Raw genomic sequence first — 23,260 nt, 5'->3', positions numbered from 1 at the left:
TTAGCTGTTGTGTGTAACTCTGAATTTCACTATCTTGGATACAGGGATGGTTTCCTGGTAGCTCTAAGTCCTAAGGCATTCCATAGAGCATTTCAAAGGGAGAAATTCCCACATCCGTCCTAGGTTGGGTTCTAATGTTCAGCAGCACCATGGGTAAACATCTGACCCACGACATTTTAGTTTCCACCATAAGTTTAGTGAGTTGTTTCTTGATTTCTCCATTTGCCCGTTTCTACCCTCCCTGAGCTTTGAGGGTGCCAAGGGGTGTGATATTTCCATTTAGTACCTAAGGCCATGGTTACCTCTTTTAGTACTTTATTTGCGAAATGGGGGCCTCTATCAGAGTCTAATATTTCTACTAATCCATACCTAGGGATTATTTCTTCCAGTGAGGTTTTAATCACCACGTTTGTAGTAGCCCGTGATGTAGGACATGCTTCTACAAAGTGGGTTAGATGATCTACCAGTACCAATAAGTACTTGTACCTCCCTACTTTTGGTAGCTCAACTTGTGAAATGTACTTGTACATGTGAAAAAGGTCGGTGTGCCAATTCCCTTCCTCCTGGAATCCTTTCTTGAGCTTGATGCCTATTAACCCTCTGGCATGTTATACATCCCCTAACTACTTGTTTTGCTATATCATAAATTCCTATACACATATGCTTAATAGTAAACTGATCTACTAAGGCTTGGGTTCCCCAATGAGTCTGTTCATGCAACTGCTGCACTATCCTCTGAGCTACAGATTTTGGCAGCACTTCTGTATCGTCTGGTAATTTTTGAATACCCTCATTCTCTTTTATTCCCATTCTGTCTAATTTTTCCCTTTCCTGGGCTGTGAAGCTCAGGACACAAACTCTTTCATCATCTCGCATTCTCCTTGTTCCCTGCTCCTGGAATTTTCTGAGGGCAGCTTTCTTTGCTTCTCTGTCTGCTATGTTGTTTCCTCTGATCAGATGGGAGGGACCCTTTTGATGTCCTTTAACATGTACTATTGCTGTTCTCTTTGGGCCTCTTAACGCTTGTAATACCTGAGTGATTAGTTCCCAATGTAGTAATTCTTTTCCTTGGGAATTTATTAACCCTCTTTCTTCCCAAATTTTTCCAAAGGTATGTATCACTCCAAAGGCATACTTTGAATCCGTATAGATGGTCCCATCCTTAGCTTCCAAGAATTTCAGAGCCCGCAATACCGCATAAAGCTCACAGGCCTGGGCTGACCAACTAGGACCCAGAGGTCCAGATTCTATTATTTCTAAATCTTCACCTCCCACAATGGCATATCCAGAGATTCGCTTTCCCTCAACAACCCTAGAGGAACCATCCACAAATAACTTTTCTCCCTCTTCCAGTTCTTCTTCTTCGAGATCCGGTCTAATTTTTGTTTGTTTCTCTATGCTATGTAAGCAATCATGAGTTAAATTCTCCTGTGGATTTCCAAACAGGAATTCAGCAGCGTTTTGCAGAGAGGTGGTTTCAAGTATCAACCAAGGGGATGACAGTAAAATGCCCTCGTATTTCAAAAGTCTGGAGTCTGTTATCCATTTTTCTGCCTTTTGTTGCAATACTGCCCGTATATTATGGGGAGTAAAAACTTTCAGTTCTCCTCCATAGGTAATTTTGAGAGCTTCCTCCACTAAGAGGGCTGTGGCCACTATAATCTGCAAGCATGTTGGCCATCCCCTACTTGTTGGGTCCAATAATTTAGAAATATATGCTACTGGTTTTCGACTGCCAGCCCAGTCCTGAGCCAGTACCCCAAATGCTACTCCTGCCTCAGTATTAACGAACAAATAAAAAGGTCTCCTAACATCGGGGAGGCTTAGCACCAGGGCATAGGCCAATTCCTCTTTTAGTTGTTCTAATGATTCATGATCCTTTTAAGTCCATTTAATCAAACCTTCAGTAGTTAGTTTTTCATACAAGAATTTTACCTTGCCACTAAAGTTTTCAATCCATTGTCTGCAGTATCCTACGAGACCCAATAGCTGTCTCATTTGTCTCTTATTTCTTGGGGGGGGGAAGGGAGAGGATTCCCTTAACCCTCTCTGGATCTAGTGTTTTAGTTCCTTTACTGAGTCGGTGTCCCAGGTACTTCACTTCTTCTTCTACGAACTGCAATTTATTTTTGGACACCTTCAGCCCCTGAATGCTCAAAAAGTTTAAAAGCTTAATGCTTTCTTCCCTAACTGCTTCCTCACTCTTTCCAGCTATTAACAGATCATCTACATATTGAACAAGGGTTATTCCCGGGTTTGGGGTATAGGTTTTCATTATCTGTTCTAACGCATACCTAAATAAATCCGGGGACTCAGTATATCCCTGTGGGAGCACGGTCCACCTTAGTTGTTGCTTTCAGTGGGTATCGGGATCTTCCCATTCAAATGCAAACTAGTCCCTACATTCTTCCTTCAAGGGGCATGCCCAAAAGGCGTCTTTTAAATCTATAACACTATACCATTGGTCATCAGGTTTCAATTGACTGAGCAATGTATGGGGATTAGCTACTACAGGGATCGGGGGAGGATAAATAGAAATCTCTTCCTCCACTAGGGACTTTTTCTTTCTATCTTCCTCCCCTTGGCTTCCCTTAAGAGGGAGCAATCTAGTTATTTGTGTGATTGGTCAAAGAACTTTTCAAGTAAGTTGCACCATTGTTGAAGATTGCAATGCAAGATGTTTTCAATTACCGTCTGTATGGCAGATTATCTTTTGTCAAGTGGGCAGTTTGCCTTATCTCTCTGAGTGACCACATTCACACCTCCCTCGGGAGGGGACATCTGCTGATAACAGACTATTGAATGTCACTGCGTGACTGATAAGAACTATAACACCCCAGCAAAAAATTAACCTTTGGGGGAAAATTGAAGATATATATCCCAAACTGAGTAAGGAGTACCCTGAGCCAAAAGGCTGAGAAAGGGGTCACTGATTCCCAAGAGCTAAAGTATGAAGCCATATTAATAGATGATGGTTTAGAGCTAATGATGAGTAACCAACTCAACACTGCCCAGTTTTTGTATGGAGAACCTGATGAGGAACTAATACAGAATTACCTAGAGGTTATAAAATATCAAACCAAAATAAGAGAGGACCTAACAGACCAACCACTCCAAGAGGAAAACGACTGTACATTGATGGATCTTCCCGGGTAATAAAGGGGCACAGGGTGTTGGGGTACGCTATAGTGGATAGGTAGCCATAGAAGGGTTGGTAGCCATAGAAAAGAGAAAGTTACCTTCCAACTGGTCAGCCCGGGCATGTGAGTTGTATGCCCTAAAATGAGCTCTGGAAATATTAGCACAGAAAAGGGGAACAATATATACAGGACTCAAAATACGCTTTTGGAGTAGTGCATACCATTGGAAAAATTTGGGAAGAGAGGGGGCTATTCAATTCAAAGGGAAAGGGACTGATTCACAAAAAAATTGTCTTAGAAGAGTTAGAAACCTTACAATTACCAGAGGAAGTAGCAGTGATGTATGTTGAAGGGCATCAAAAAGGGGAGCAAGGGAACAATTTAGCCCATGTGGAAGCTTAAAATGCAACTGAATCAGAGACAGAAAAACTAATAATAGTATTAACACCCATGAGAGAAATGCAAAAAGTCCCTGTATTCAGTGGGACAGAAGAGGAAGAACTACTTAAAATAGGAGCTAAGAAAGATAACGAAGTGGAGATTAGCAGATGGGAGGCAAATGTTAAATAAATCCCGTGCCAAGAAAATGCTAGAAGGCATACATGGAACAACACGCTGGGGTTGACAAGCGCTAAGTGATCAATTTCTGAGGGATTGGGGATGGATAGGAATTTTCAGAATAGCTAAGCAAGTAATTGAACAGTGTGTGATATGTCAACAAGTGAATAAGAAAGTCATGAGGAAAACACACAGAGGAGGGTGAGAACTAGCCTTAAGGCCCTTCCAAAACATCCAAGTAGACTTTACTGAGCTTCCCCAGGTACAACAGCGGAAGATTTTGCCAGTGATAGTAGATCACATGATTCATTGGGTAGAGGTGGTACCCACTGTGAAAGCCAATGCCAATGTTGTGAATAAAACAATTCTAGAATCAGTCATTCCCTGATATGGGATGGCAAACAAGATTGATTCAGACTGGGGAACTCATTTCACATTAAAGATATTGCAGAAAGTTGTTCAGGCCCTGGGAGTAAAATGGGAATTACACACTCCATAGCATCCATAGAGTTCTGGTCAGATTGAGAGAATAAATCAAACTCTTAAAAGAGATCTAGTTAGGCTAATGATTGAAACCCAAATGTCATAGATAAAATGTCTCCCTTTGGCCTTATTAAGAATTAGAACCACACCCCAGTCAGATCTGGGGCTGTCACCCTATGAAATGATGTTTGAGTTACCCTTCCTGACCTCACCTCCGAAGGTTGCCACCTATGAAGAAGGGGAAGCCAATGCCAAGAAACAAGTGATGTCTATAGCACAAAGCTTAGAAGGGCTAAGACATAAAGGGGCAATTCCTCAAACTACCACACTGGATTTCAGAATCCATATTATTAATCCTAGGAATTGGGTGATTAAGTAATGGAGAGATCAGCCTCAACTCCTCGGGGGGAAGGTCCCTTTCAGGTACTCCTTACCACCGAATCGGCCGTGTGAACTGCAGAGCGGGGATGGACTCATGCAACAGAGTCAAAGGCCCAGTAGAAGAGCCCAAAGAGTGGACTGTAACATCCAGGCTGGGTGAAACAAGATTGACTCTCAAGCAGAGACTGAAAGACAACCAGAAAAACACCAAGATGCCCAAAAAGTAGAGTCAAGCTTCCACCAACCAGCTTGAGAACTCTTCCTGTTTTCATGGGTGAGAAATACAAGCATCTGTTGAGGAGAAGTACACAAGGGACTGTAAAAGGCAATGGGACATCTTTTTTAAGAAAATAAGACAAAAGAAGGGAAGCAAGACTGGGTTGGCTCCCCTGTTTGCTACCAAGAAGGCTCCATAGCCCTGCTGTGGGTAGCAACCCCATAGGCATGATAAGGTAGGGACAAAAGGCCATACCAGACCTCTATAATTCCTCAATTGTCTTTTAATTCAACAGGGACTGGAGGGCAGGACTGACTTGGCCTCTGTACTCACCCCTAAGATACACTGACTATGGGTAGCAGCCACGTAGGCACGGTAGATGGGAGTCAAAGCCATACTGGACCTCTGTGATGCCCTTTTGTCCATTCCAAATAAGTGTGTCTATGGAAAACCTGAGGGTTTTTTCCCATGTTCCCACTGTCCTTGCCCACATCAGCAGAGACTGGTATGACTCATTCAAGACAAAGTTTTAACTTAATTGTTAAAACAAAATGATTTAAAGAAAAAAAAAGGGGGGAATATTATAGATGAGTAATCCTGCTGTTGAGTCTCACAATTAAGGGGTGAATATTAAATATATGTTAAGAGAAGTTTCGTAGATGTATAGTTATCCTTCCCCTTGCATTGTTATCACAGGATGGCCTCAGTAGTTGGGGCATTTGGGAGGGTCAGCTTGTTACTATGTGTGGTAGATAGGGTCAGGCGTTCGGAAGATCTCGCGATGTTACAGGAAGACAGGGCTCCTGTTCCCTTAGATAAGAAAATTAACATAGGAATGCAGCCCCCTAAACCAGATGCTGGTAATTTTCCATTCCTACCCAGTAAATTTCCATCCCTTACTAACCATAGATGGTAAAAGACAGACCCCCCATGACGCAGAAAACCCTAGATTATAAAACCCCACGAGAAGACATAATAAAGGCCTTTGACCGTCCACCACATTGGTGTCTGCATGTTTCTTAGGCCCGAGCGACCCTGAAGTTTGGGTCGCCGTGCTGTCTCTCCGAACCAGGTCGCCTGCCTTGTATCAGAAGGCAACAACTATGGCAGCACCTGACCTCCAATCAAGGTGTAAGACAGTGATCTCCACCACTGGACAGTGAAGAGGGAGTCGATTGACAAGACTTTAGAAGGGGCTAGAGGTATAAAAGACAGAACATCCATTTTGTAGATGAGCACACAGCAAATGAATCCTTTGCTCCTTGTGCTGTATTCTATTCTTTATTCAGTCTTCTGTTCTATTTTGAAAAGGCCTTAATAAACCTTTAAATTTTTGAAAGTAAAAATCATTTCTGTATGGGGTTTGGGAATGTGAGGAAAGGTTGTCCACACTGGGTCAGCTCTCAAGGTACAACTTCTGTGACCTGGCCAGACATCCTTAGGAGAGACCCTGGATCAATATCAATCACTTAATGCTGCAAGCAACTGTTCTCTAAAGAGAACAGCAATAAAAGATACTATTTAAGACAGGAATACATATATCTTAGAAGCTCTTTGAAATATTTCTCCATAACTGTAAAAGGAAATCTTCCTCAAGAACTGCTCCAGACAAGAGGGAAATCAAGGCAGAGCTATGGTTTGTCAGGACTTGCTTGAGCCCCGTGGTGCATTTGGAGCTAAACCCTGGAACCTCATGACCTGAGAGGAGATTGCACAAACTTTTCCAGGAGTCAAAGTCAGAAGAAAACCCCAAAGTGTTACAAAGTACCAATGGGTCTCACTGAGGTCCATCCACAACACAGGCTCCTCATGGACTCCTTGGAGGAGAGAATTGGAGGCCAGGATGGCACATAAAACCTCTCAGACAATAGGAGTGTAGAAAGGAAAATCCAAACTACCTTAAAAATCTTGAGTATCTCAAGGCATTAATGAGCCCCACTAAGTGTCAGTACAAAGCTCTCAAGGGACTCCTTAAAAGCAGATAATTGAGGCCATGATTGCACAAATCATGGAGTCTGTATCAAAAGGGAAACACCAAGAACCCTAAATAACTGAAGTACCTTGAAGCAATAATGAGCCCCACTGAGTGTTGTTACTGACAAAGCCTCTCCAGGGAATAATTACAGCAGATAATTGGAGGCCATGATTGCACAGATCTCTCAAAGACTCTACAAGGCCAAAGCCAAAACCAAAGTCCTTTGAAAAACTTGCAGTACCTGCAGAGAGCATTAAGGAGCCCCCAGGGCCATTCCTGAGCAAGGCTCCCCAGGGACTCCTTCCAGCAGATCCTTGAGGCCACTGGGATGTGGGCTAGGGGGGGATGCTGAGGGCAGGACAAGGGGCTGACAGTGCCCAGCCTGGCTGGGGCTGTGCCAGGAGGCCCCAGGGCCTCAGGACAAGGTGTCTCCTCACAGCCCTCGGTGGCACAGACCCTGCTGTGCCCCAGGGCACCAAGACTTGGCTTCTCTTTGTCCCCACCTGCCATCACTGCCACCAGTTCTCTGCTCTGCCTGGGGCCTGGGGACACTTTCTCTGTTGTGTTCCTCAGTGGGACCCATTAAAAGTCCAAGAAACCTTGGAATTGGATTCTGACTTGGAGTTCTGGAGAGGTTTCTTCAGCTCCCTCTCAGGGACTGATGTTCAGGGCCTGAGCACAAAGCCCCAGAGGCTCATTAAAGTCCTTGTCCTGTGTCTGTGCTGCTGACTTGGGCTGGGCTCCTGGCACAGAGGCAGTTCCTGGTAAGCAAGCAAAGCTTCAAAAGCACATTTCTCTTGATGAGCAGCTCTTCTGCCAGCCCAGTAGGGCTGGGGCACTGCCTGCAGCCACCCCAGGCACAGCACAGAGACACAGAGAGCTTCAATCAGTCAGGGCTGGGAAGGGGCTGAGAAGTGCCTGGGACAGAATCACTGCCAGCCCTTGGCACAGGAAACTCTGGCTGCAGGTCAATGCAGCTGCAGCTCCTGGAGCCATCTCCTCAAGCTGGAACATCCCAATGCCTACAGACCCTGTGAGTACATTCTCTGATTGTCTCTTGTGCAGAGCAGCCAGGGGTGCCCAGGGCTGTCCTGCAGAGCAGGGTCCTGCAGCCCAAGGTGCTGTGCTGGGGCAGGGACTCTGCTGCTGCCAGGGACAGCTCTCAGCCAGCTCTGGCAGCTGCTCCCAGCACTGGGGGACAAGATCTGGGTGGGAGGAGAGAGCTGGTGAGGCTTGGAAGTGTTCTCCTTGTGTGGGGAGGATGCTGCATTGTTCAGGGCTGCTCTTAGCATGGCATTTAACTGCAGCACATTTCCAAGTACATTATACAGGGAGCACAGCAAGGCAGGGGTTGCATAAAAGGGGGTATCCTGCTTTTTTAATCCACTGCTCTGGGTTGCCTGGATGGATTTTCATCTCTCAGTTCAGAATGGAATAATAAAAACATTTTGTCTCAGATCTGAATAAAGCAGTCAGTGACAGAAATCTGCACAGGGCCCCTTTGAGGCAGCATCAGTGTCGCTTTTCCAGCCTCCTCAGGGTTACTCTGACATTCCTATCAGAGCTTGCAGAGCCAGAGAACCCCCTGGTCAGTGCCAGAGCTGGGAGGGCTCTGCAGGGCAGAGCTGAGCCCCCAGGGCTGGGCTGGGCTCTGGCAGCACTGGCAGGGCCCAGCCCTGGGCACAGGGACCAGCTGCTGGCAGGGACAGCTCCAGGCAGCAGAGCCCTGGGAAGCAGTGGGAGGAAAGTGCCCCCAAGCTGTGCTGGGATATTTAAAGTCCTCTCCAAACCCAACTATTCCATGATTACTTTTCTTACAGGTCCCCATGCCAAGACAGCTCAAATGTCCAACAACAGCTCCATCAGCTACTTCCTCCTGCTGGCATTGGCAGACACGCAGCAGCTGCAGCTCCTGCACTTCTGCCTCTTGCTGGGAATCTCCCTGGCTGCCCTCCTGGGCAACGGCCTCATCATCAGCGCCGTAGCCTGCGGCCACCACCTGCGGCCACCCATGTTCTTCTTCCTGCTCAACCTGGCCCTCAGCGACTTGGGCTCCATCTGCACCATTGTCCCCAAAGCCATGCACAATTCCCTCTGGGACACCAGGAACATCTCCTACTCAGGATGTGCTGCACAGCTATTTCTGATTTACTTCTTCCTTGGAACAGAACTTTCTCTTCTGATCATCATGTGCTATGACCGCTACGTGTCCATCTGCAAACCCCTGCACTATGGGACCCTCATGGGCAGCAGAGCTTGTGCCCACATGGCAGCAGCTGCCTGGGCCAGTGGCTTTCTCTATTCACTGCTGCACACAGCCAATACATTTTCCTTGCCCCTGTGCCATGGCAATGTCCTGGGCCAGTTCTTCTGTGAAATCCCTCAGATCCTCAAGCTCTCCTGCTCAAATTCCTCACTCAGGGAACTGGGACTAATTGCAGTTAGTGCCTGCTTGCTATTTGGTTGTTTTACATTCATTGTTTTCTCCTATGTGCAGATCTTCAGGGTCGTGCTGAGGATCTCCTCTGAGCAGGGACGGCACAAAGCCTTTTCCACCTGCCTCCCTCACCTGGCTGTGGTCTCCCTGTTCATCAGCCCTGTCATGTTTGCTCACCTGAAGCCTCCCTCTCTCTCCTCCCCATCCCTGGATCTGGCTGTGTCAGTTCTGTATTCAGTGGTGCCTCCAGCCCTGAACCCCCTCATCTACAGTCTGAGGAACCAGGAGCTCAAGGCTGCTGTGAGGAGACTGATGACTGGGTACTTTCAGGAACATTAAACTGCTGGTCAATTTCTTCAAATCACTTGTAATAAAACTAGGTTTTGATACTTCTTGTTGGTTTCATTTTGGAGATTTCTTTCCTTTGTTTTAGTTTTTCCATTCTGTCCACAAAGAAACATCATTGTTTGTGCCATTTCTCATTTTGTTTCTCTCCACCTTCCCTGTGGCCACAGACTGTGTCAATGGGGGACTGCACTCTTGGTGTATTTAAAGGAAGTAAAGGATGTCCCAGCAAAGTTTTCTGCAGAGATGCCCTTTTGTTGTCTTCTCTGGAGCTGCAGCAGCAATGTCTGTGTGCAGAGCTGGGGGCAGATCAGTGCTGGCACCTCAGCCCTGCTCCTGCTGGCCACACCATTCCTGAGCCAGGCCAGGAGCCATTGGCCTTCTTGGCCACCTGGTCACACTGATGGCTCATGTCCAGCCTGCTGTCCATCAGTCCCTGCAGGTCCCTTTCTGCCTGGCTGCTGTTCAGCCACTCCATCCCCAGCCTGTAGCACTGGGGCCAAATTGCAGGGCCTGGTACTTGGATTTTTTAACGTGAAACTGCTGGATTCAGCCCCTCAATCCAGCCTGTCCAGGTCTCTCTGCAAAGTCCTTCTATGCTCCCACAGATCAACACTCACATCCAGCTTGGTGTCATCTGCAAAGATGTCCTAGGTTCCAGGGGGCCCCTCAGTGTCACAATGGCCTCTTGGTTACACATGGCCCTGCACTGTCACACTGTTCTCCTTGGGTCCATGAGACCATGCAGAGCAACAATGGTCTCCTTGGTTCCGTGGGACCCCAAAATGTGACAGTGGACTCCTTGGTTCCATGGAGCTTCACATGTTCTTGTTGGTGCTGCAGTTTCACAGAGGCCCCTTGGTTCCATGAGGCCCCAGAGTGTCACAATGACCCCATGGGTACATGAGGTCCCACACTGTCACCATGGTCTCTGTAGTTCCACAAGTCCCCTCAGTGTCACAATGGACTCCTTGTTTCCACAAGGCCACACAGTGTCACAACGTTCTTCCAGATCCCCTAAGGCCCCCTTGTGTCACAGTGGCCCCTTGGTTACACAGGATCCTGCAGTGTCACAATGACCCCTTGGTTTCATCAGGCCCCGCAGTGTCAGAATGGCCCCTTGGTTCCACTGGGCCTTGGAGTCTCCCAATGGTCTTCTTGGTTTCCTAGTGTCAAAATGGTGAAACCCCTTGGTTACACAAGGCCCTGCAGTGTCACAATGGCCTCTGTGGTTCCACAAGGACCCAGAGTGTCACCATGCACTGCCTGGCTCCATTTGGCCCCAGAGCACAACAGTGGACCCCTGGTTCTATGGGGCTGCACGGTGTCACCATGGTCCTCTTAGTTCCATGAGGCCCTGTAGTGTCACAATGGCCCCAGAGTGTCCCAATCATCACAGAGTGACAGAATCAAATAGGCTGGAAAAGACCTTTAGGATCATTAAGTCCAACCAATGCCCTAATACTGCCTTGTCACCCAGACCATGCCACTAAGTGCCACTGGAGAGGGACAGTGACCCTGCCACCTCCCCCTGGCCAGCCCATTCCAATTCTCACTCACCCTTTCTGTGAAGAACTTCTTCCTGTTATCCAGCCTTAACCTCCCCTGGTGCAGCTTAAGGCTGTGTCTTCTTGTCCTGCCCTCCAGCAGATCCACACTCACACCCAGCTTGGTGCCATCTGCAATTTGTGCATGGTGGACTCGATCCCCTCAGCCAGATCATCAGTGAAGATATTAAACAGGACTGGGTCCAGCACAGATCCCTGGGGACACCACCAGTGCCTGGACACCAGCTGGGTGCAGCACCATCCCCACCACTCTCTGGGCCCAGCCTCCAGCCAGCTCTTGAATCTCCCAGTGAGGAGGGAACCTGCCCAAGCCGTGGGCTGCAGCTTTTCCAGGGAATGCTGTCAGAGACAGTGTCAAAGGCTTTGCTGAATTCCAGGTACAAAACATCCACAGCCTTTCCTGCATCCACAGGCGGGTCACTGGGTCATAAAAGGAGACCAGGTTGATCAGGCAGGACCTGCCACTCCTAAATCCACACTGGCTGGCTCTGATCCCTCAGCCATCCTGTGGGTGCCCTGGGATGGCACTCAGGGTGATCTGTTCCATAACCTTGCTGGGCACCCAGGTCAGGCTGACAGGCCTGGAGTTCCCCAGCTCCTCCTTCCAGCCCTTCTTGGGGATGGGCTCACACTGGCACCTCCAGTCCTCTGGGACCTCCCTGCTGAGCCAGCACTCATGGTAAATGATGGAGAGCAGCTTGGGGAGCTCATCGACAGCTCCCTCATTGCCCTAGGATGGATCCCATCCAATCCCATACACTTGTGAGCATTTGAGTAGCTCAGCTGGTCACCCACTGCTTCCTCCTGGATTCCAGGGACTGTTCTGCTCCCTGTGCCTATCTACCAGCTCAGGAGAGCACTTGTCCTGAGGATATCCTCTCCTAATATTGAAAATTGAGACAAACAAGGTGTTAAGTAGCTCAGCCTTTTCCTTATCTTTAGTTACTATATTCTCCACTGCATCCAATAAAGAGTAGAGGTTCACCTTATCCCATGTTTTGCTATTAGTTTATTTATAGAAACATTTCCTATTATTTTTCACAGAAGTGGCCAGGTTAAGTTTTAGTTGAGCTTTCACATCTCAGCTTTTCATTCCGCATGACCTAACAACGTCCTTAAACACTTCCTAAGTTGCCTGACCTTCTGTCCAATGTTGATGCTTCCCGCTTAACATTACTTTCTTGAAATGTGTCCATCCTTCCTGGGCCCCATTTGTTTTTAAGGGCTGTTTCCCTTAAAAAAATCAGTACCTGATTTGGTATTCCCCAAATCTGCCTCCTAAACAGGCCAAAGTTTGCCCTTCCTAATTCCAGAGTAGAGGTTTTGTTGCTGTCCCTCCTTCTTTCACAGAATATTGAAAACTTGATTATTTCATGGTCACTGTGCCCCAGGCAGCCTCTGAGCCTCATATCTGCCACCAGCCCTTCTCTGTTTGTGAACAGCAGCAGACAGAGCTTTCCTTGGCAGTGGGAGTGTTACCAAAAATTCAGTAAAACAGAAAACTCATTAACACCAATGGAGCATTAAGAAGCAGCATTCTTTATTCAGCTGGATGCATGGGGGAGAGCTCCTCCCAAAGCTGTGCATGCTGAGTACAGGAGAGTTTCTCTTTATTTTCTGTATTTTGCATACATATTCATTGATTGTCCTGGACTAAACACACATGTGACAATCGTTTCTCGAATATCATTAACATATTTCCCCTTCACCCATGTCCTGGGGTCTCTCTGGTGGTCCCTGGTGCTCGTGGACCCCAATGTTCCCGTGGGCCTGGCTGAGCTGGCAGGACACTAAGGCTGCTGAACTTCCAGTTCCCCTTCTCCCACAATGGGCACTGTGTGGTTTCCACAGGCCTGGGTTTTTTGAGAACAAGTTCCAGGTGTCACCTCACCTGGTGGAGACAAATTATCATCTGGTACCATGTGGTCACAGAGTGAGTTGTGACATCACAGAGTGGGTTATGTGAGGTCATTGAGCATCTATGACATCATACACTGCCTCTGTGACATAACAGAGCCAGCTGTGACATCACAGGGCAGAGGTCTGATATCACAGTGCAGACTATGGCATCACAGAGTTGGCTGTGACATCATAGACCAGCTGTGTGACATTAGAGAATGGGCTGTGACATCACTGAGCAGGCTGTGACATCCCAGAGGGGCTGTGTGACATCCCAGCAGGGCTGTGTCAGGTCACTGGCTTGGTCACTCTGCTGCAGCTCCCCCTCACAGTTTCTCTCAACAACTGCAATGCTGTCCATGCCCAGCAGGGTCCCTGTCCCCTGGGATCCCCCCGGCCCACCTGGAGCCACAGCCTCCACCAAAGGATGTTCCACAGGATCCACCCCAGAGCCTGACATGGGGACAAGGGGCCAGGGCTGTGTGACCAGGACAGCAAGGACGTGGATTATCCAAGTCACTGTGGCCTGGGTTGGGTTGCCCAGGGCAGGAAAGATGTCTGGCAGCTGGAGCAGGGTCTGGGAAGGGCCCCAATGTGGGGCTGGAGCCCCTGGGCTGTGAGCAGAGGCTGAGGGAGCTGGGCTGGTCCAGCCTGGAGCAGGGAAGGCTGAGGGGCTCCTCATCCCAGCCTGGCAGTGCCAGCGAGGAGGGGATGGAGAACACAGAGCCAGGCTCTTCACAGGGGGCTGGGGGGAGACAAAAGCCAATGGGTGGAAGGGGAAAGAGGGAAGATCAGCCAGGACATGAGCAGATGAAATGTCAGGCTGCTTTCAGCATTTCCTCAACACCAAGAGCAGCCTGACCTCCCTTCTCCATCCACCACTGATAGATTTGCAAATCAGGAATTGTTTGAACTGTTCTGTCCTCAGTCCAGGAAAAGAATCCTGATACAAGAACTTAATTGTGTTTATATCTATCACAGAACCACATTAGTCAAAATTAATTTTAGTATGCAAATCAGTTGTTAACAGCGGACACATCAGACATGCTGGGACATTGCACATAGCTCAGGCAAGAGTTTGTAATTGTGTGATTGTTATTTTAATGGTGTAATTTTTTTAAGTTATATCCTGTTCAACTGTGGTCTGTTCAACTAGGTCCAGTGTGGGCTGGAGGGAGCTCAGATTTGCACAAGGCTGTTCTGAGTGCCAGCCTTGGATGGGAAAAATGGTGGGGTGGGGGTAGGGACAGAGTCTGATTGACTGTCAGCCATGAAAGGTCTTGATTTTCATACCCAGTCAAACTGCATGAGGAGGTACTTGGATTCAATGTCAATTGGAGATTGCACATTTCAATGAATTACTAGTAAAAAAAAAATTACAGGACCTAAAAAAATATTTTCTTGCTGTTTTTTTTAAATTCAGGGTATTCACATTGAATTGGCTTCTGAAATCTGACTAATTAGCCACACATTTGATTTGAACACTTAAATCAAATTATCCCCAGAAGCTTAGCTTGTTAAGGTGTTCTGAATGTTAATGAGCCCTGGGACACTGAATTCCTGCACTGAAGAGCTGAAGGCTGAACGAGCCTCTGGAGCAGGAAAATTCAGCAGCAGCCTCCAAGTTGCTGAGGATGTCAGCAGCCCTCACTGAGGCCATCCCTGCCCAGAGACCATGGGGGAATGGGCAGACAAGGAGAGCGTCCCTGGGGCTGGGGCAGCACAACTCAGAGGCACCAGCGGCTCCAGCTGGGAAATGGAGTGTGGAATGTGGCTGGGAAAGCCCTGCCTGGGCTGGGCCAAGAAGGACACACAAGCCCTGATTTCCATCCAGTAGAAAACTCTGTTAAGGAGATATTTAAAAGGAATTACAATTGTTTGTGTCCTCTGAGTTGGACTCCCTGGAGAAACACCAACAAGAGATTCTCAGGAGCTCAAAACAACCAAACAGTCTTTACTGATAACTTTAGAAAATCAGAGAATTTTTGGCAAAAGATTTAATATGACATTCAATCAACACAGAACACTTCTTAAAGCACTGACTTGGCCCATTCAACTTCACAAACTCTAAGCTATTTGAATTTTAATTACTCAAATTTGCAAAAGGACCGAAATAGAAGAAAAGGACAGAAAGAGAGAGAGGCAAAAAGGATACAGAGGAGCATACACAGAGGTACCAACTCCTGGATTCCAGCAGTGTTTAGATGGAAATTCCAAGAGGAGGTAGGGCCAAGATGTGTGCTTGCCTTGAGGTCAGCCTTCAATACCCCTTGGTCTCCCTGGGCCCTTCCCCCAGCGGGGACTGTGGGTCATTTGGTCCCTCAGGAGCTGGGCTGGGGCTGCAGAGGTGGCTGTGGAGCATTGCCTGTGCTGTGCCAGGGACTGGCAGCCACTGCTGGGCTGGGATAGAGGCTCTGGGGGAATTGGGGTTCCAGGGCAGGGCAGGGCTGGGGTTCCAGGGCAGGGGAGGGCTGGACCTGCCTCTTCCTCCCCTATTGGAGTAAGATACCAATATTACCAGGTAGATTGTGCCTGGGCTCGTCTGACCCTTGCTCCTGGGCCAAAGGTGGCAACTGTGGTGTTTCACCTCAGAGACACTTTTGGCTGGCTGGATGGTGCAGCTGAGCGCCGAAACAAGTCCAGGCTTGTAGAAACTCAGTTTGCCTCAGGTGGGAAGGCTTCAGGCTAAGGTGAGGAGGAAAAGGAGACGATTCTGCCAGAGGGTTAATATCCAGAGTTTATTCCATGGTCACAGACGTCTGAATCTTAGGCAACAGCTCCAACAGAATCCCGACTGTTGTGGTGTGTTGCAATATCCTGTTTTACCTTCTCCCTTCCCCCTCGCCCCTCGCTGAGTGTGCCCTGTCAATCAGGCTAACATACCAGCAAGGCGTCGTGTGATAGGTGTCCCTAGTCCCTTGAGACCCTGCCCCTTCACCTGGTTGGTGGCTCACCAGTCCCCTACCCTTCCCCTGTCCTGAGCTTAAAATGTTAATGAGACCATGTGGCCTCCATTCTGTTAGCAGCAGTGGCCCGGTGCAGACATCTCTGTACCAATGGAATAAACATCTGGCAACCTTCTAGCAGAATCCACTCCCTTTCTCTCCACTATCGCCAGAAGCTCTCTCTCCTGAGGAGAATGGAGTCCTGTCTTGTGCCCCGCTGCACTCTGCCGCCAGCCAAGGTATCTCTGGGGTAAAACACCACAGTGCTGCCTTTGGCCCAGCAGCGAGGGTCAGAACTGGCCTAGGCACCATCTAACTGGTTATATTGGGATTCATATTCCAATATATTGGCGTCCCTGTGGGTGGGCTCGACTCTGCAGCCCGAAAACGGACTCGCAGTTCCTCAGAGAAGTTTCTGCCAGCCGTGCATCCAGCTGAAAGGAGCCTGGCTTCAAGACTCCCAGCTAGAGACTTTGGGAATACTCCCAGAAAAAGTTTCGTGGACTGTTCGGCGCCTTCTGGAAAGCCCAGCTTCATTGTGGTGAGCAGATTTTCCAGAGGAAGAAAAGGGGAGCCTCTCTTGCACCCAGAGAGAGGTCCTTTTCCGGTGGAGACCTGCCTGCCTGTACCCAGCCTACAGCTTCCATTTCACGTGAGTATCTCTGCTTTCGGTAGAGCAGAAGCTCAAAAACAGACTCTGCCGCGAGTTCTGTTCCTTTTTGCCTTTGCATTTTTGGCTGCGCAGCCCCACAGACAAGAATTCATAGCATTCTAGCTTTATTTTCTGCCGCGTGTTTCACTGTTTTTTAGAATTCGCGCCGGAGCGGGATCGCTCGCTGCCCTTCCCCCCTGGCTCAGCAGCGTGCTCAGACGTGTTACGAGACTCTCTTTCTCTTTCTCTTTCTCTTTCTCTTTCTCTTTGCGGGGGAGGGGGGGGCTCTCTTTCCACGTGGCCGGGGGACCTGCGGGGTTGGGAGTGCTCTGCACACGCGGCGGCGGGGGGGGGGGGGTCCCGGTTTCGGCTTGCCACGTGGAGTGGCTGCTGTCTCTGCTTCGCGGGGGGGCTGCTTTCCACCGCGGGGGAGGCTTTGTTTCTGCCTCGGCTCGGCAGGGCGTGCCCTGCTGCTGCTGCCCGGGAATTTTAAAAGCGGTGTATACAGCTGCATTGTGAAGCTTTTGTCTGCTCGTTATCGCTTTCTATCTGTGTTTTTTTTAGAAATTGGTAGCTGATTTTAGCTTTGCTTTTGGTCAGGCGGGATTAAGTACTTTGCTTTTTACATCTAACATGGGTTTCAAACTTAGCATTGTACAAAGGGGAGTGTATTATAATATTGTTAGCATTTTAATCAAGAGTAATGTGAAATTCTCTAAAGGAAAATTGAAACAGTTTATAAGATGGCTTTTTCTGCAGTTCCCAAACATTTCCCCTGAAGAAATCCACAATATTCAATTCTGGGATAAAGTTGGGAATGAATTGATAACCTTAGGACAATCTGGCAAATTACCCTCAGCTAAATTTGTGTTCTGGAGTTTACAAATTCGAACAGCATTGCTCAAACAAAAGGAAATGGAGAAAAAGCCAAATGTAAAGCCATGTACCTCTGCTCTCCCTGTTCCTCCCTGCCCTAAAACCCCTAAACCTCTTTCCCCAAAACTTGGTATTTTAAAGAGTGCAAACTCATTGGGAAGTCGGCTCCCAGAGTGTGCAAGAATACCTGAGTTGTTTTGTTCACAAAGCCCTGGCCAGGCTGCGTGGCTTTCCCAACCCCCTGTATCCCCTCCTCTAAATCCCAGAGCACGTGTTAGCTTTCCGGAGAGCAGTGATGTCCAAAATGGCCCCCAGTCCCCAGGGGGTGCACAAGATGGTGGGTGCCACGTGGCATCTTCCCAAACCTGGTATTCTTCTTCCCAAAATCCTCTTAAGCATTCCAAAATTCCATCCCCATCCCCCTCTCCTCCTGTTCCTCGTGACACCTTCCCCCCTCCCCCCGCCTTTCCTGCAGTACCCTCAGCTCCGCCCCTCTACTCCTCCCAGGGGGCGTCTGCTGACGTGATGTCACCAGGTGACCCCGCCCCCTGTTCCCATGGTATCCCCGCCCCTTGCCGGCTCCCTTTCCCCGCCCCCTCCCCGGGTTCCCACGGTGGAGACACACCCACTGCCTGTCCCCTAACCTGTAGCTGTGATCCCAATGCTTCTGATTCAAGGGATACAGAGCAGGGAACAGCAGACCCAATGCATAGTCCCATGTTGTCGCTAGCTCCTGTTATGTTTCAGCCTGCAGCTCAAGCTGGAGCAGCCCCAACTGCTAATTGGAGTTCTTTTGGACGACAATTGATTAAAGAGATCTGTAAATCTCATAAAGAATATGGTCCACACAGTCCATATTTCCGTGGCCTTTTAAATTCTGAATTAAGTAAGACTGTTGTGGTTCCACATGATTTAAAACAAATTTTTTTATGTCTCATGACATCCACGGAATTCAAATTATGGGAATCAGCATTGAAACAACTGCTAAAAGACGCTCTCCCAGGCTTACAGGCTGATCCAAACACAGCAAAAGACAACAATGGTAACCCTATCACCATGGAGCACCTCTGTGGTGAAGGCCAATGGTCTTCTCCCTCAGTCCAAGCTGCTGCAATTCCCACAGAAACACTTGAGATAGTAAAAGAAGCAGCTGAAAAAGCATTCTTTTCCCTCCAACCTGAGGGGCCTTTTGAGCCCTATAGTAAAATCAAGCAACTACCATCAGAGCCTTTTTTGAAATTTGTAGAAAGGCTAACTAGAGCTATTGAAATACAGGTTAAAAAAGAAAATGCTAGGGAAGCAATTTTAGAAGAAATAGCGTTTACAAATGCAAATGAACAGTGTCGAGCAGCAATCCTGAGCCTTCCTATGGAACCTTCCCCTACACTAAAAGATATGCTTCTAGTCTGTAACAGGAAAGTGCCTCTGATGAGTGTGGCTGAAGACACCAGACCAAGGCTGCTGCCAAGACCACACCAGCGTGTCGCTGTTGCCAGCCCTTCACCTTTTCCCTCAGCACAGCAGTACCCTGGGCAGCAGCGGAGACCGGCAATGGTTGAGCCCACTAAACCATGCCTGCTTTGTAATAAGCTAGGACACTGGAGTAACCAGTGCCCTCTGAAAAAGGAATTTGATGAATTTAAAAATAGCAGGGGAGGAGAACTACAAGCCCTCCCTGGGGGTCAACAACAAAAAAACGAAGAATAAAGCGCCAGCCTGCCAGGCGTGCAGACATAAAAAGAGCAGGCCAAGAGAATAAGGGTAGCAAAACAAATCAAGCGCGCGATAATATTGACATTTGTGTAAGTGAAGCAGGTGCTTCAAAGACCAAGTCTGCTAGTCCACTGTTGAAAGTGAAACGAAATAACCTTTGTTGTGACTTAAGTGATTCTGTATTAACCGCATCTTCTGTCAATGAGCCTTACAGGTTGCAGCTGACAGAGTCACTCCACCTGAAGGACACTGACTGGCATATTGTCTCTGTAAATCCTGAACAGAAAGGTACTTGGAACCAAATTCGTTGTAAGTACATCATCACTGGGGACAAAAACACACCACAAGAGATCGAAATTGCTCCGGGAATGACAACATCAGATCCCAAGCAATTTGTTCTCAGCCTGCACTGTTTCCACCCACCCCTGTTTCTTCCCAAGGGACAAATTGTTGCTCAAGCTATCCCTGTGCCATCTTTACCTGAAAATGTCGATAAACAAGGGCCCACAGTCGCCCGGGTCCAAGTTATTGGGACAGATAAACCCAAATTGTGGTGCAATGTCAGTGGGGGTGGGGAGTCTAAACGCATTGAGATGCTTGTAGACACAGGTGCAGACTGCACAGTGATTCCAGTACAAGACTGGCCAGCACACTGGCCTTTACAAAATGTTGCTGGTCACCTTCGAGGTGTAGGAGGTCTGCAATTGGCAAGGCAATCCAAAAGCATTATTCAATTCGAGGGTCCAAACGGACAATTGGCAAATATCCGTCCATTTGTGTTAGATTATTCAGAACCTTTGTTAGGGAGAGATTTAATGGCCCAGTGGGGTGTCACAATTAATATTCCAGACTCTCCACAGCATTTTTGTGCAGCAGTCATTGGACAACAGCGCCCCACCCAAAAACTTAAGTGGAAAACAAACGAACCAGTTGATGTGAAACAGTGGCCACTCAGTAAACAAAAAATAAAGGTGCTTGAAGAACTAGTAGAAGAGCAACTAAAAAGGGCCACATTGTGGAGACCATGTCCCCATGGAACTCTCCAGCGTTTGTCATCCAAAAAGCTGACAAAAAGAGGTGGCGACTCCTCTGTGACCTCTGACAAATTAATAATGTAATTGAAGATATGGGTTCTCCCCAACCTGGTATGCCATCCCCAACAATGCTTCCTCAAGATTGGAAATTAGCTGTTATTGATATTAAAGATTGTTTTTTCCAAATCCCATTGCACCCTGACGATGCACCGCGTTTGGCATTCTCTGTTCCTTCTATCAATTCAGAAGCTCCTATGAAAAGGTACCATTGGACTGTTCTTCCTCAGGGCCTGAAGGTATCGCCAGCTATCTGCCAGTGGTATGTCTCTTCCCTGCTTTCCCCAGTGCGTGCAGCCGCAGAGAAGGCCATCATCTATCATTATATGGATGATATCCTTGTGTGTGCCCCCAATGATGATTTACTAACACATGCGCTTGACCTAACGATCGATGCATTGATTGTTGCAGGGTTCGAGCTCCAGGAAAAGAAAATTCAAAAGATGCCACCTTGGAAGTATTTGGGCTTAGAAATTGGAAATAGGACCGTTGTTCCTCAAAAACTAGAAATCAATCCAAGGATCAAGACCCTTGCGGATGTCCACAAGTTGTGTGGGTCTTTGAATTGGGTAAGACCATGGCTTGGTCTGACTAATGAAGACCTTGCCCCTCTTTTCAATTTATTGAAAGGGGGAGAGGACCCAGGTGCTCCTAGGTCTATTACCCCAGAGGCACGGAAAGCTCTAGAAAAGGTTCAGATTGCAATGTCCACAAGACAGGCCCACCGATGCCGGCCTGATCTGCCATTCAAATTCATCATCCTAGGTAAGTTGCCACACCTCCATGGAATTATTTTCCAGTGGGAGGAAAAACAAACACCTAAGGCAAAGGACACACCAAAAAAGGACCGGGACCAGAGGGACTCTCTCTTGATCATAGAATGGGTTTTCCTCAGTCACAAAAGGTCCAAGAGACTGACAAAGCCTCAGGAACTGGGAGCAGAACTGATCCGGAAAGCAAGGACCCGGATCAGGGAGTTAGCAGGATGTGATTTTAAGTGCATTCACATTCCAGTTGAGTTAAAATCAGGTCAAAATACTATGAAAATACTGGAACAATTGTTTCAAGAAAATGAAGTGTTGCAGTTTGCTCTGGATTCCTACTCAGGACAATTTTCGGTAGCACGGCCCGCTTGCAAATTGTTTGAACAAGATGTTTAATTTACTTTAAAATTAAGAACTGCTCTAAGTAGGAGACCTTTAAAAAGGGCTCTAACTGTCTTTACAGATGCGTCCGGGAGGTCCCACAAGTCCGTTATAACTTGGAAGGATCCTCAAACCCAGCAGTGGGAGACGGACATTGCTGAGGTGGAAGGTTCACCTCAGGTTTCTGAATTGGCTGCGGTTGTTAGGGCTTTTGAAAGGTTCTCAGAACCATTTAATCTGATTACAGACTCTGCATACGTGGCAGGAGTAGTATCCAGAGCAGATCAAGCAATACTGCAAGATGTATCTAACATTGCACTTTTTGAATTGCTCTCAAAACTGGTAAAGTTAGTCACTCACCGAGAGCAACCCTTTTATGTGATGCATGTCAGGTCACACACTGACTTGCCAGGGTTTATCGCTGAAGGCAACAGAAGGGCAGATGCTCTTGCTGCGCCTGCAGTGATGGCCACTCTCCCAAATGTTTTTGAACAGGCAAAAGTCATCCACCAGCTTTTCCACCAAAATGCACCTGGCCTGGTTCGCCAGTTTAACATCACTCGAGAACAGGCCAAAGCAATTGTAGCCACGTGCCCGAATTGCCAACAACATGCACTCCCTACAGTGAGTACGGGAGCAAACCCAAGGGGACTGAACAGTTGTGAACTGTGGCAAACAGATGTAACACACATACAGGCTTTTGGACGGCAGAAATATGTTCATGTTAGTGTAGATACCTTTTCTGGAGCGGTCTATGCTTCTGCCCACACAGGAGAATCATCTATTGATGCTATTAAGCACCTCTTACAGGCTTTTTCTTTCATGGGCATCCCCCAGGAGCTGAAAACTGATAATGGGCCCGCTTATAAATCCAAGGAATTCGGGAGCTTCCTGCAGCAATGGGGAGTAGAGCATAAAACTGGCATCCCCTACTCCCCTACAGGTCAAGCCATTGTAGAAAGAACTCACCGTGATATTAAAAGGGTCCTGGACCAGCAACAACAGGTTCTGAAGGTAGAACCTCCCCACATCCGGTTATCCAGGGCACTATTCACAATCAATTTTCTGAATTGTTCTTTTGACAGCCTGAACCCACCCATCCTATGCCACTTTGGGGGGAGCAGTCACAAGTTGATAAAAGAAAAACCTCTGGTTTTAGTAAAGGACCCTGAGACTTGGAAAATGGTGGGACCTTACAAATTAGTTACTTGGGGACGTGGATACGCCTGTGTGTCCACCCCCTCTGGTTTAAGGTGGGTTCCTTCCAAATGGGTAAAGCCCTATGTTCCCAAAGTCTCAGAGAAATCTGCAGAAGCACCCCAGGTTGCTCACGCTGCCTGGAGAAGAAAACGCCGCACGCGTTCTCTGGAGGAAATTCCATTTAAGCCTCCTATCTGGAATAGCTTGTAATATATGTCTGTCTCAAGTTCCTTGTACCAGTTTAGATCCCACTGTTCGTGTGAAGCCTCGAGATGCCATGAGACCAAGCCTGCTTCTCGTCCTACTCGTGATCATCCCACCTGCGATCTCCTACATAGTACCGCAGCCCAAACCACGTATGGACTGCCTTGACAAAGGCTCTCAGACATCAACAGAGAAACTGACAACGGGCTGAATGGACTTTTCAATGGCTGGGGACTCTCGGGCTGGTTGGGATCTATTCTGAAAACTGTAATTTTTGTGCTGTTTTTTTTAGTTGTAGTTATTGTAGTTTTTAGCATTGTTTTTGGAGTAATCAGACGCATGGTTCTCAAGTTAATCTCAAGCTCATCTCCCTCTCCTGAGGTCTACCATTTGGAAGCCCTCAGTGCTCCAGTAGATGACCTGGAAGCCTC

The sequence above is a fragment of the Zonotrichia albicollis genome, chromosome 26 (assembly GCF_047830755.1).
Source record: "Zonotrichia albicollis isolate bZonAlb1 chromosome 26, bZonAlb1.hap1, whole genome shotgun sequence".
NCBI classification, from domain to species: Eukaryota; Metazoa; Chordata; class Aves; order Passeriformes; family Passerellidae; genus Zonotrichia; species Zonotrichia albicollis.
This window is presented reverse-complemented; position numbering follows the sequence as displayed.